We start from the raw sequence: 13,837 nt of genomic DNA on the forward strand, positions 1-13,837 counted from the left end.
AGAAAGTTCTAGAGAAGAAAGTAGTTTGAGAGGCTATAGGAGCACAGCCAGTGGAACAACTAACCAGTGTTTTGATCCAATACGAGAGGAATAGACCTAAAGGAAACAGGCACAGAGACTGGGCAACAGTTATTCCAGAAATAAAGGAATTTTGGCAGAAGGGCTGTAAAATCAGTGCATGCGAAACATAAGTGACTTCTATCAACAATAATGAGTGCTTTTGTCTCATCGTTTTGCTTTGTGTAAATTTTCAGATGGTGCTGGTGGTCTTGCGCTGTTAGACCCACACTCTATGTAGTATCCACACTTACATTTGACTCCCTTGGTCTTGGTTGAGAGAGGAAACGTTCCCAGAAGCAAAGGAAGAAGCCGCAGATCTCTCAGGGCTCAGCATCAGTTTGCCAGCGTCACTCCCATGTCCTGTTGGTCTATAGGGTCTCAGTTCCAAGTTAAGGGGAGGAGAAATAGACTTTACCTCTTGATGGGAGGAGTGGCAAAAAAGTGTGTAGCCACATGTGTCACAAAGTTAAAATGAATCTTTTTAACAGATTAGACAAGGCCAAACAAAGAACATATGTATTTTGCCGTTTCCCTGAAACCTGATTTACCTCTCTTCACAATTCTAAGGACCTCTTGGATGCTCAATATGATACAAAAAGTTCAGTGTTATTTTCTTGTTTTCTGCAGCATCAGGCACTGTTGGCCTGTCCCTCCTTTTTGAAATGTGTCTTTCTCTTGGCACCTATGACATCACTTCCTTTGTTTTCCTCTTTAGCTTGGCTCAGCATTCTTTTTAAATTTCTTTTTCTTCTGTGTTTACCCTTAAATGCTGGTCGTTTTCAAGGTTCTTGCCCCAGCCACCTCTTTTTACTACACCCCACTCCTGCGTCTCTATTTACCATCTACTGGCTTCTGCTTCTAGATCTGTACTTCAGTCTCTTCTACATCTGCAGGTGAAATAGTACATCTCTAGTTGGATGTCCCATTAGCACCTTGAGTCCGTCAGGCTTCATATTAGAGCAGGATCATTTAAGCAGAAAGGGGGGAAGCTAAAGAACAGACTCCCAGGAATAGCTACCAAGATTCTAGTGCCCCTCCCACCTTCTGGAGGCCACCTTCCGTGCTGAGATGCCACCACTCAAGCTCTGGATCCACGCTGGCTCTGCTAGAATCCACACCAGCAGAACGGATCCTCACTCCCTGCCTCTCTCTTCACTTAACCTTGGTTTTGAGTTCAAGACTTAGATCAGTGCATATGGTTGCTGAAACCTAGCTATAGGATTCAAACTCTAGCTATCGGAGAGTCTAGGCTATGTCGTTTTTAGTTTTCCACCCTCTGTAATCCAGGAAGGTGCCCAAGAAGAAGCTTCAATAAATGTTGAGCAAGCCCTAGTTTTGCATGTGTAAAATTGAGTCATGCTCCCTGCAGAGTCCCCCCCATACTAGGACTATGGTGCCACCATCACCCCATTACCCAACTGAAGCACGGGGTCACCTCCAGTTTCCTCGGTTTCTCTCTTTCCCTCACCTTGAGTCCCAACACACACAACACACAACACACACACAGATACACACACACACACACACACACACACAGTCTTTCAAATCTATCCCTTTTCTCTATTATGTCCATCACCACTTTAGCTCAGTTCGGTCCAGTCATTGCTCTAACGGAGTCTTAACTGGTCTCCCAGTTCTGGCGTTTCCCCACCTTTATTTATAATACAAAGCACTATGAGCAATATTTCTAGCATTACTCAACCTAGGTTACTCTGGCTTAAAAACCTTAGAGGAGGAGGGCTTCCCTGGTGGCGCAGCGGTTGAGAGCCCACCTGCCGATGCAGGGGATGCGGGTTCGTGCCCCGGTCCACGAAGATCCCACATGCCGAGGAGCGGCTGTGCCCGTGAGCCATGGCCGCTGAGCCTGCGCGTCCGGAGCCTCTGCTCCGCAACGGGAGAGGCCGCAACAGTGAGAGGCCTGCGCACCACAAAACAAAACAAAACAAAACCTTAGAGGCGCTTCATTATCCTTAGGATACGGTCGGAACTTCTCAGTTCCCTCTCTCATCACCAGTGCTCTAACCCACCCACCCCGACACATGCTGCATCTTGCTTTCTGACACACCGAATCATTTACAGCTCTGCAAAAGCTTCAAGCTCTCTAAGCTGCTGTACACGCTTACATTCCATTTACAACACCTCCACCAGAATCTTTAATTTACCAACTCAACATAACCTTTATGTTCATCTGTCTAATTTCTACTCATCCTTTCCAACTCAGCTTTGGCGTGTTTTCCTGAGTGTCTCCACTACAATGTGGGCTTCTTGTGGGCAGATGCTTTGTTCACTGTTGCATGCCCGAGGCCAAACCCAGGAACTCATATTCGTACATCAGAGAGATGTGTTGCCCGTGTATGGGAGAGACTGTATTTCCTAAAACTGAACACAAGAGGGCAACGAATCACTTCTCCAGACCTGTTTTGAAGTTTGGCGGCCCTTCCCTGCACCTCATTTACTATTCCAACTGATGACATAGTTCATGGAGCACGACTCTTGAGCTGTGCCCGACAGGATGAAAGATTCTTAATGACTCAGAACTGTACTGCATTGATATTCTGGCTGCCTTTTCAGTGCCAAGGACTTCACTTACCTACCGGTAATTAAAAAAGATGAATCAGTCCCAAGTCGTCCATTCAAGGAATCGAGAATCTAGTGGGAAAGAGAAGTGAACTGAACTTCCTTTATTCCCTGACATATGAAGAAACAAGTGACATATGAAGAAACAACCGGTTTTTTCAGTATCATTGGCTTCTTAAGATGGTAGAAGGGTGGGCTTCCCTGCTGGCGCAGTGGTTGAGAGTCCGCCTGCCGATGCAGGGAACACGGGTTCGTGCCCCGGTCCGGGAGGATCCCACAGGCCGCGGAGCGGCTGGGCCCGAGAGCCATGGCTGCCGAGCCTGCGCGTCCGGAGCCTGTGCGTCCGGAGCCCGTGCTCCGCAACGAGAGAGGCCACAACAGTGAGAGGCCCAAAAGGTGGTAGAAGGGTTAACTACTGGGTGTAAATAAGACAGAAACTTAGATTCTCCTAAGTGACAATTTTGAAAAACACGCACGACCAATCCAGCTAATTCAACCCCAGGTAATTGTAGGATGGCGGGAGAAGCTTGCCCCGTCCTAAGCCCATCTCTGCGGCCACCCTACCCCCTTACCAATTTTAAATAGACTTCTCTTTCTGGAGCACTTTGTATGTTCACAGCAAAATTGAGTGGAAAGTACAGAGAATTCCCTTATACTCCTTGCCCCACATACCTACATCCTTCCCCACTCTCAACATCCTGTACCGAGAGGTCCATTGTTATGAGTCAGTCAGGGTTCACTCTTGCTGTTGTGCAGTTTATGGGTTTTGACAACTGTGTGTTAACATGTGTCCACCATTATAGTCTCATACAGAGCAGTTTCACTGCCCTCAAAAGGACTCTGTGCTCTGCCTATTCATTCCTCCTTCCCTTCTAATCCCTGACAACAACTGACCTTTTTACTGCCCCGTAGTTTTATCTTTTTCCGAAATACATACGGTCGGAATCATACAGTATGTGATTTTTTTCAGATGGGCTTCTTTCGCTCAGCAGTAATGCATTTGTTTCCTCCATGCCTTTTCATGGCTTGGTAGTTAGTTCATTTCTTTTTAGGGCTGAACAACAGTTATGTATTCACCTACGGAAGAACATCTTGATTGTTTCTGTTGGGGCTATTACAAAGCTGTGATAAGCCTCCGTGTGCAGTTTTTGGTATTTCCTTTGGGTAAATACCAAGGAGCACAATTGGTAGATCATATGGTTAGGGTATGTTTAGTTCTATAGGAAACCCTAAACTGTCTTCCGAAGCGGCCATACCATTTTGGACTCTCAGCAATGAATGAGAGTTCCTCGCTGTTGTTTCATGTTATCAGGATTCTGGATTTTAGCCATTTTAATAGGCATGTAGTGATATCTCCTTGTTTTAAATTCTTATCCCTCTAATGACATAAGATGTGGAGCGTTTTTTTCGTATGTTTATTTGGCACCTTATATTTTTGTTGGTGAAGTGTACGTTTCAGGTCTTCTGCCCATTTAAAAGTCAGGTTGTTTATTTTCTTATTGTTGAGTTTTAAGAGTTGTTTGTATAGTTTGGATAACCGGTCTTTATCAGATACGTATTTTGCAAATGTTTTCTTCCAGTCTGTGGCTTGCGTTCTTATTCTCTTGACACGGTGTTTTGCTGAGCAGAAGTTTGGAATTTTAATGAAGTTCAGCTTATTAATGACGTAGTGACTTTGTATTTAAAAAGTTGTCACCATACCCAAGGTCATCTATGTTATCTTTCAGAAATTTTATATCTTTTCGTTTTACATTAGGTCTATGACACATTTTGAGGTAATTTTTTTTTGAGAAGGGCATAAGGTCTAGGTTCTTTTTTTTAATTTTTGCATGTGGATGTCCAATTTCTTGCATGTTTCTTGTCATGCAGTGACAAATTTGCCTCTACACACTGCTTTTGCTGCTTCCTACAAATTTTGATAAATTGTACTTTCATTTCCTGCTGACTTTTAAAAAGTTAATGTGATGTAGTGTGACATGCATATATAAATACATAAAATAGCAGTGTTCAACACGTTAAAGATAAATTGAGGCATGTTAAATATACCGAGTTTGAGCAAAAATTGATGTGAACCTGGTAGCGCCAAACTGGAAGTGGTTAGGTGTGCTCCACCAACAGGATCTTGGAGTGAGACTTGTAGACAAAAGGCAGAAGCAGAGCAAGAGAATTACTGCTTGGCTATAGCTTAAGGCCTCTTGGGCTACCCTTACGTTTCAATATTGCAACCCTGAGGTATTTTCAGGCTTAGATTTTGGTTTGCTTATATAGGCCACCTTGGAATTAGAGCCACCTCAGTCTAATGGCCCCCTGCTTAATGAATTTAATGATTTCTCTCTTTTGACCATCATCTTGAATGTGATTCACCAAAAATTTGGTATTAGCGGCACTCTCAGTCACCATCAGAGTTAAGTTGCTCTTGTCTCATTGTGAAACTGATTATGATGTCAGGTTCATAGAAGAATTTGTTTTTGGGGACTTCCCTGGCAGCCTAGTGGTTAGGACTCCAAGCTCTCACCGCCGAGGGCCTGGGTTCAATCCCTGGTGGGGGAACTAAGATCCCACAAGCCGCACAGCCCCAAAAATTTTTTTTTGTTTTTGTTATTCATCTTGTTTCTGTTCTGCAAGCACAGCGAGACCATCTGATGTACTGCTGATGGCTGTGAATATGCATTTAAAACCTTTGGGACAACACAGTGCACCCAGGAAACAACCATGATTAGGAGGGTAATACCAAGAGTGAAGTATATTCCTTGATCAGGACCTCCCATGAACCAAACCAGTTGTTCTCAAATAAATCAGAGAATGTACCTGAAGGGTCATCAACCCCTGGCTATTAATTAATAGCCAAGTGGCTACTTATTAATCTCTTGTATTTGGTACAATCCCAGTTGCGTTGATCCAGCTGCCACAGGAGACATTCTGCTATGGTGCACATTTCTCCTTGTTCAGCGGATGAGTAATGTCAAGCAGTTCTATTATCTAAAACCATCCTAGCAAGAAAGTCTAGGGACTCTTGTTGTGCACCTCTGGCCTTAGTGATAGATTCAGAGATGATTGCCAGAGTTAAAGGCCTTCCAGGAAGTGACCTTCCTTATTCACCTGGAAAGGCTGCAGGAATCCTGCAAACAGGGTAGCAGGCCAGTTTTTCCCAAGGGCCTTTATTGACTCCACAGAGTCAACCTTAGTTTTACTCTGGGCTTTAAATTGCTTCTAGAGCTGCACTTCTGTTCCTGTAAGGACTCAATTTATAAGACAAGTACAGTTGTTTTTAATTCCACAAAGAATAGTGTTGCAACCTGATCGAGATCAAGAGGCTGACCCACCCACCCAAATACATTATCTTCAGTGAGTTTCTTCATATTAGGGAGATTTCCAACGAAGAGGGAAAGATTCCCATGTTCTAGATTTAGAGCCGTGTGTCTTTGGAATATTTTCGTAAATGCTTCCACAATGACCTCAGAATGTTTTTCTTTCCCTCTGGGTACATAGTTTCATTTTAGCTTAGGAGAGAACGCCTTAAAAAAAAGGTTTTGAAATCAGCTTCCAATGAGGACAACTTCTGACCACAGGCGTATTTTTAAAAATATATATCCTCCCTCTCCCCCCCGCCCCCCAATATCTTGTCAGGTTTCAGCTGGGACAAACAGTAAATGCCTGGTGGTTTTGACCAATCCCATGGGTGCAAGAGGTGTCTCCAAAGAGGGTGCAAAAGGTACTACCTTCCCCCAATCCGGAGCCACTTCCAAAAATAGCCCAGAGAGCGCTAGCAACAATCAGTAGAGCCCTAGCCACAAACAGAATACAGCCCACGTTTCTGTCCCGCTGTATTTTTGTGCCCCCAACCTGAGGGCTGAGGTTCCCGCATATGCACGTAAGAACCAACAGCCTGAGTGCCCCAGGCAGGCAGAGAGCCAAGCCATGACCTCAGGACACAAGTTGAGACAAGAGAAGGATAACAAGTGGGTACCCCAAAATCAAATTCAAACCCTGAACTTGGTAAGGAAGGGACAACTGAAACTTTACCTTCCTCTCTTGACCAGGCGCCACAGATAGAGATCTGGGAGCGTTGACTTTTTAAGAACTCTTGCCCTTGGCTCACTTCTGCCAGTTTCCCTGAGATCCTGTCTGCAGGAGAGAGCAGGGTGTCCCAGCAGGTCTCTTCTTTAAAATATGTATTTATTTACTTTTGGCTACATTGGGTCTTCGTTGCTGCTTGTGGGCTTTCTCTAGTTGCGGAGAGCGGGGGTTACTCTTTGTTGCGGTGCACAGTATTCTCACTGCGGTGGCTTCTCTTGTTGTGGAGCACAGGCTGTAGGTGCACGGGCTTCAGTAGTTGTGGCACACAGGCTTAGTTGCTCCGTGGCATGTGGGATCTTCCCAGACCAGGGCTCGAACCCGTGTCCCCTGCATTGGCAGGCAGATTCTTAACCGCTGCACCACCAGGGAACTCCCCCCAGCAGCTCTTATTCTGGTAACTAGAAACCGTAGAGGAGGAAAAATTATTTTCTTTCTACTCTTTATAGTGAGAGAAGTGCCCTGTTCTCTAGGGCACCTCTTGACTGGATTTAGGTTAAAAGTTCCCCACTGTGTCCACTGTAATTCAAGATTATCTGTGGTGAGATTAATATACTTGTTCAGTCTTAAAATTTTACTCACCTGAAGCCTCACACTGGACCTAGTCCAGTTTAGGTCAGACCCAGTCCAATCCCCGACCCAGTCCGGTTTTTAAGTTGGACTCTGGCTGGTTTCCGGACCCAGTCTGGAAAAACTCAGATAAAGTCTGACAGCTCATAACACGAGGATCCAAGAGGGACTTGGACACAGAGAAGCAGACACAGAGAAGCAGTGAGTTAAAGGGGCTACATGGATACGTCCACCTGGTTCCTCATTTCTCCTGGGAGGGGTCCCTGGGGGGCTCCTTTGGTTCCTTCTTCTGACAACAGAACAGTTGAAAAGAGGCATATTAAAACTTTAAGAGTTTATGTGAACTAAAATCAGTTCTAATTGGGCAGCTTTCCACCGATGGGAGCTGGGGAGAGACTTTCATAGGGAAAGGGGAGAAACAAGGAAATTATTGATGGGATGTAGCTTAAAGCCTATTCAGTGGCCATTCAGTCTAATGGCCCCCTGGTTTAGTTAACCGAACAGCATTTATTAAGATTTAGGGAGGGCTCCATGAATGAATTGTGAGGAAATCAGTGATTATCAAACTTTAGTGCATCAAAACAAACCAATGTATATCATCACAATGAAGATTTTTCAGCTTCTTCTTAGGGATTTCAGTTTGGTATGATTGTGGGGTAGAGATAAGGATCTGCAAACACCTCCAGGTGTTCTTACTAAAGGTAGGCCTTCTTACTTCTCACCAGTATTTCTCAAATTGAGCGTGAGTCAGAATCCTCTGAGAATAGGATTGCCAGATAAAATGTGGGATGGTCAAATAAATTTGAATTTCACATTTTTAATATATCTCAAAAATTGGGACATCATCTGTTGTTTTAACTAAAATTCAAATGTGCTTTCTTTCCAAGTGTCACTAAATCCTTCAAAATAGCAATTTAAATTTTCCTTGTGGCAGATATTTGTGATTGTTGTCTGTTTTGTCTTTTTCAGAAATTTCAAATGATGCAATCTCATCAGGAGATTATTCTCTTTGTCTGTGATTCACCTATTGACCTCTTTATAAGAATCTTCTGTCCTACTTCTACGGTCACCTTGGTAATGTAGTGGGTAACAAAAAGCTCAATAAACTGTTATACCAAATCTTTCATACTTTTATCTTTTTTCTTAGTTTCTCCCTTTACTTTCACACCTCCGTTTTGTCTCTCCACTGCTTTCCCCTCCTAAATCTGTTTCTCTGCTTTTGTTCAAGTTGTCTTCGTTGAAATGTCTCCCGGGGCTTTCTCTCTCCTTTCCTTTTCTTTCTTTCTGTTTTCTTTCTCCTCTTTTTCCTTCTCCTGAAACCTTCCATGGCAAAATTAAAATCTGTAGAAACAAGTTAGCGCACTAGGGACCAGGCCACAGTATCGTGTTCCAGAAGGAGATTCTGTTCTGACAGTCCTTTTGCAAGAGCAAATTCCCAGTCAGGGGAAAAGAGAGCTTCAAGAAACAATTGCTTTGCCCGAGGATCTGTTGGGAGAGTGATGGATGGCACTGCACTGAGAACTGCCGGAAAAGGAGGGGAGACATTGCCAGGCAGTGTGAGGGGAGGAGGCGGCTGCGAGAAAGAGCCAGTCAGGAAGAGCTAGGAAAGGGGCGGAGAATGTGCTGCCTGTATATGCTGCCTGCAAGACCTTTCTGCAGATGTTGTGTCTTTGTGAGCTGACTGCAGAGGCCATGTGCGTGCAGACTGTATGTGAATGTATGCGTTGCTTATTTCAGATCGTGGGTCTATGGGAACCGCTGACTGCAAGAAACAGGAATGTATTGTTGAAAGGATTTTGCAGTCAGAGTGCTTGTTTGTGGTTGTGTGGTATGTGTGACTGACTTTTTGCCAAATGCGCTGTTCTGATGCCAGCTCTGAGAGTTTAGTGGAAGTCTGGCCGACTAAGCTAAGACACAACAAAGTCAGAAGGAAATATGGGGGCAACCTGAGATGGAAATAGAGAAGCTGTTGCAAGAAGAGAAAAAAAAAAGACTTGGAGAAAGGGGAAATGAATGAGAAAACAGAAAATAAGCGATAAAAATTCCTTCCTTAGAAAAGGAAGAAATTTGAAAGGAAGAGAAAGAAAAGCAACATTCTTCCAGATGCAGGCACTATATATATATTATATATATATATTATATATATATATATATAATTATATATATATATATCCTTACTTCTGGTGCCTTGGTGAGATATTTCCTAGCTTTTCTCCCTTATTTCTTTCTAGACACAGTTCATCGTGGCATATTTATTACATGTATATTTTGCTTACACCAGGGGATATTTTAAAACTTAACAGTTATCCAGAAAGAAACATTAGTAGCTCTTAAATGAGAAAGGATTTTTGGGTGCTGTTGTTAGACAGGAGCGCTATTGGACATAATGGAAAGACACTCAGTTTTGATCAGAGATTAATTGAATTTTAATTCTTTAAAATGTTTAAGTGATTAAAACAGTACGTGAAATGCATGACATTTCAAAAGCAGGGGTGTTGAAATACAGTTTCCACATTCCAAAGGTGGTTATTGTTACTACTATGATTATTAACAATTTAACAGGCACTACCTACACCTGCAATGAGATATTTAAATTAGTCACGAGAACTTCTAGATCTCGACTGACCGATAAACACGGAGGCAGCATAACTTTGAACTTGGATGTGGACTGGGGAGGGAAGTCCCAGTTGGGACCATCCCAGTTTCGCTTTGTTGCAAACACACTACATATTTTGGATGGTTTCAAATTGCAACCATTATGGTGTCTTCCTCAGCTCTTTGCTTGCTTCATTTTTAAAACCTTAGAAGTTATTATAATTGTATTTCCAGTATACTAATTTTGCTCCATGCACTAATACGTTTTTTCGTTCATTCAGCCGTCTTTTCCTCCCTTTCCACTATTTTTTTCATCTGCCTCTCTCCTTTTTTTTTCTTCTTTCCCATCATGTTTCCCTGGTTTTGATTAAAATTCACTTCACTTCTCTCCTCAGCACTCTCTCCTTTATGGAAATTATTCCTTTTCAGGCTTGTCTTTTTCCTCATTCCCTTCTCTGGTGTCTTTGTCTCCAGCAGAGGGGTCTGATGTTGATATGAGGTAGGGAATGAGGCCTGGGAGAAAGCAGCCTGGGAAGAGGGAAGAGGGCGGAGGAAGCGGTGCTTCAGCTGTTTCTGCCATTAGCCTATAAAAGGCTGCCTTAAGTATGCCTCTGTAAATTCCTCCCCTCCCATCCCCACAGTCCCCCCTGCAAAGGGTCTCTCCACTTCCCCACCTTAAATCCCACCTCCCCTACCCCCCACCCCACTACTTGGGTGACATCACTCTTTCCCAGCTGTGACTGCCAGGGACACTGACCTACTTTTGCCCCCTCGGTCAGGCACTAAACCCTGGTTTGTCTTTTAAACGCTGACTTTCTGCTAAACCCTTTTTGCCCCAACATATCAGTGGGTCCCTCTTTGAAGCGCCAAACATTTCAGTTCCCCACAAAAATAGCAGTTTTTATTTTTAGTAACGGAAGTTGGAGAAAAAGCTTAATGATAAAAAGCTTCTACGACTTTAGCAAATCCATCTATGACTTAAGTGGATTTGTTCTTTGTTGATTACGATGGAATCTATATGTATTTGGAGAATAACATTAGTAATAATTTTTTGGTTGACTCTTTATATGTACGGTTGAGGAATGGACTATGAGATCCTTTGTGACAAATTCCAAATATATATATATTCCATATATATATATATATAAAAAACCATTATTTATCAAATGTTTGTATATGATGTTAGAGACATAAGCCAAAATAGCAGGCATCAATATCCAAATAAAACTTTACATACTAAGTAGTGGGAAGAAATGGCCGACAAAATCAATTGTGTAGCCTTTGAGGGATTATAAAGAGTTGGTTAAGAGTATGTACTTTGATGCTTGGATTCAAATCACGGTTTTGGCACTTGCTAGCTGTGTGAGTTTGAAAAAGTTACTCAACTTCTCTGTTCCTCAGTTTGCTCATTTGCAAAAAGGAGATAACTCAAGCGCAGTAGGGTTATTAGGAGGATTAAACATGTTCTAAGACATATTAGGTTTATTGTGAGACTGGGGACAGATACAGAACTATATGCGTTTCAGATATTTCTATGGCTATTTCCTCATTCACCATTTATTTACTAAGCAAGCCAGTGTTATAGATCCTCTATCTTGGTCTCCGTTGTCTGCCCTAGTTGTCCAGAAAAGTTTTGGGAAAGTAGCCAGAAGGTTTGGAACTTGGATATTTCGAGAGATTTGCCTAGTAATTCCACCGTGTCACTCGTTGTTTTCTTTCTCTTCACTGTCTCCTCATGCTGCTAGGATGAATCCCAAACTGAAAGGCACTGAGAGAGAGAGAGACCAGAAAATCAAGGAAACAGTTAGTCTGGGGGAGTCAGGTCGAGTCGATGGAAGAAGGGTTAAATAGAAGAGCAAGGAAGATGAAACAAATCTAGCTTGATGATCAAAATGGGTTTGTAACCCAAGAGAGCAAAAATGATTGAGAAACAAAATGTAGAAATAGAGTAGATAAGGATTTGGACACAACAGATATAAATTGTTCTGTTTCTTTGCATCAAGGATAAATACATGAACTTAGATTAATGAACAGAACTCCCTAGTCTAACTTTTTCGATGTGCAAAAGATAGCAAACTGGACCAGGACAGTCACGATGGTGGCAGGTCAGTAGGATGATCCCAGAACGCATTCATTCATTCATCCATTCAATCTGTAAATCATTCAAGGTGCTGCTGGTGACATAGGTGTGTGGCGGATCCTACAGCCCATACGTGGTTTGATACCATCATTTCTATGGTTGAAATGTCAACAAATTCAATCCGGTGTCTCCCTGCACCTAGTGGAGGGTTCTTGTTTTCTTTTTTCCCCTATTATTTGAGGCTTCCTCTATTCTTTAAAAGAGAACATGCTGCTGCCTTTCCACCTTTGCTTAGTCCATTCTCTCTTCTTCTGTTCTAACCAGACTGAAATACTTTTATGATACTCCAGTGGATAGGGAATCAGGAGACTCGGAATTGCCACCAATGATTTTATCTCATTGCATTGATTTTCCCTTCTGTCAGAAGAGACTAACAATATTTACTCAACATTTCGAGGTTGCTTGAGGCTTACATCGAGTTTATAAATGCTGAGTGCTTTAAATTAAGAACATTTTACAAATGGTTATCTCTTTAAGACACTATTCTCAAGCTGTCATGTATCTAAGATTCAACTTGGTAAGCTTGTTAAATTTGCAGACTATTGGCTGATTCCATAAGTTTTTTGTTTGGCTCAAAAAATGCAGATACCCGGGCTCATTCAGAAGGTCGGGGTGAAGGCCAAGGAATCTGCATTTTAAACATCCTGGTTTATTCCTGTGTCATAGATAAAAAGAAATAGTAGCCAGATACAATTAAAGGAAGGGGAAAAACCTACATCACCTCTCTTTCTAAGGGGAAAAACCTACATCACCTCTCTAAGTCATTTTTTTCCTTTACACTTTTTCTTTCTCTGATGCAGCCAATCTGTACCGTCTTTCCTCCCTCTCCCCACCCCATCCTCCTTTGTGTCTGGCATCTGTATTTTCTTAGCATAGTTAGAGAGGCACTCAGCTTACTGTGCACAAATGGAGTGGAGGGAAAGGAGGAGGGATGTGGGTGGAGAAAGGCTAGATCAGGGTTTAGCTATTCTAACTGAAGACTGTTGCCGCCAGGCTGGTTCTAGCCGGCTGGCTCTGGGAGAGGAAGCACAGGGAGAGCTACATCTCCTGCAGCTGCTTCTACTGTTCCTTATTTGCTAGTGTACGTTCTGATATAGGACACCCACTACCTTTTCTCCACCCACAGGAATCATGTTAGATACCCAGTGATGTACACTATTTTAGGTACTGAGAATAATTCTGGATTCATTCCTGTTTACAGTTTTTCTCTTCACTACTTTAGGCCTTAGTTTTGATCAAACCCCAGCTTGTTTGTTTGTCATTAACCCCAGGAGAGAAAGATTTGCACCAGATGGTGTCTATGGGGTACTTAAAGTTTTTGCTTGACCCAAAGTCTAGATAATAAGTGAATTATGCTTTCTGGCTGATATAGATATACATGGATAATTCCAGCACCTCTTGTCTAATCCTCGGTCCCTTCAGCTTGGGGGAACATCAGTCTTGTGTAATAATAGCTAATATTTATTGCACGCTTCATATGTAGTGCATTATATTTAAGTTACCTCATTAATCCTTATAGTTCAGTGAAATAGTTAATCTTCATTTTGTTGATGAGAAAACTGAGGCTGATAGAGGCAACAATCCCATGACACCAGCAAATAAAGCTGGGATTTCAAATCAGATAAATCAGATTTATCTGACTCCAGAGATGTGAGGTTACTTATAATATGTCTTCTCAAGGGATTCAACCCACCCCCTCCTGAAGAGTATCAATTTATGGGTTAAAAATGAGTGGTGCATGATTAAACCAAGATAAGTTACATTGCCACCAAAAGGAGTTGTGAGTCCATACCTGACCAGACATAACTACCGTGAAAACAC

The 13,837-nt window shown here is 42.6% G+C and overlaps 1 protein-coding gene across 1 annotated transcript in view; it reads left to right on the top strand.

Moving 5' to 3' along the window:
- Positions 1–7,405: 7,405 nt before the first annotated feature.
- The window catches only part of RIMKLB (ribosomal modification protein rimK like family member B), a 45,627-nt gene continuing 39,195 nt past the window's right edge, over positions 7,406–13,837 (top strand). The window contains exon 1 of the mRNA XM_082667058.1: positions 7,406–7,482. The gene's annotated coding sequence lies outside the window, so the exon portion shown is untranslated. The remainder of the gene's footprint in view (positions 7,483–13,837) is intronic.

The sequence above is a fragment of the Grampus griseus genome (genome assembly GCF_964374135.1).
Source record: "Grampus griseus genome assembly, chromosome: 11".
In the NCBI taxonomy this organism is placed as follows: domain Eukaryota; kingdom Metazoa; phylum Chordata; class Mammalia; order Artiodactyla; family Delphinidae; genus Grampus; species Grampus griseus.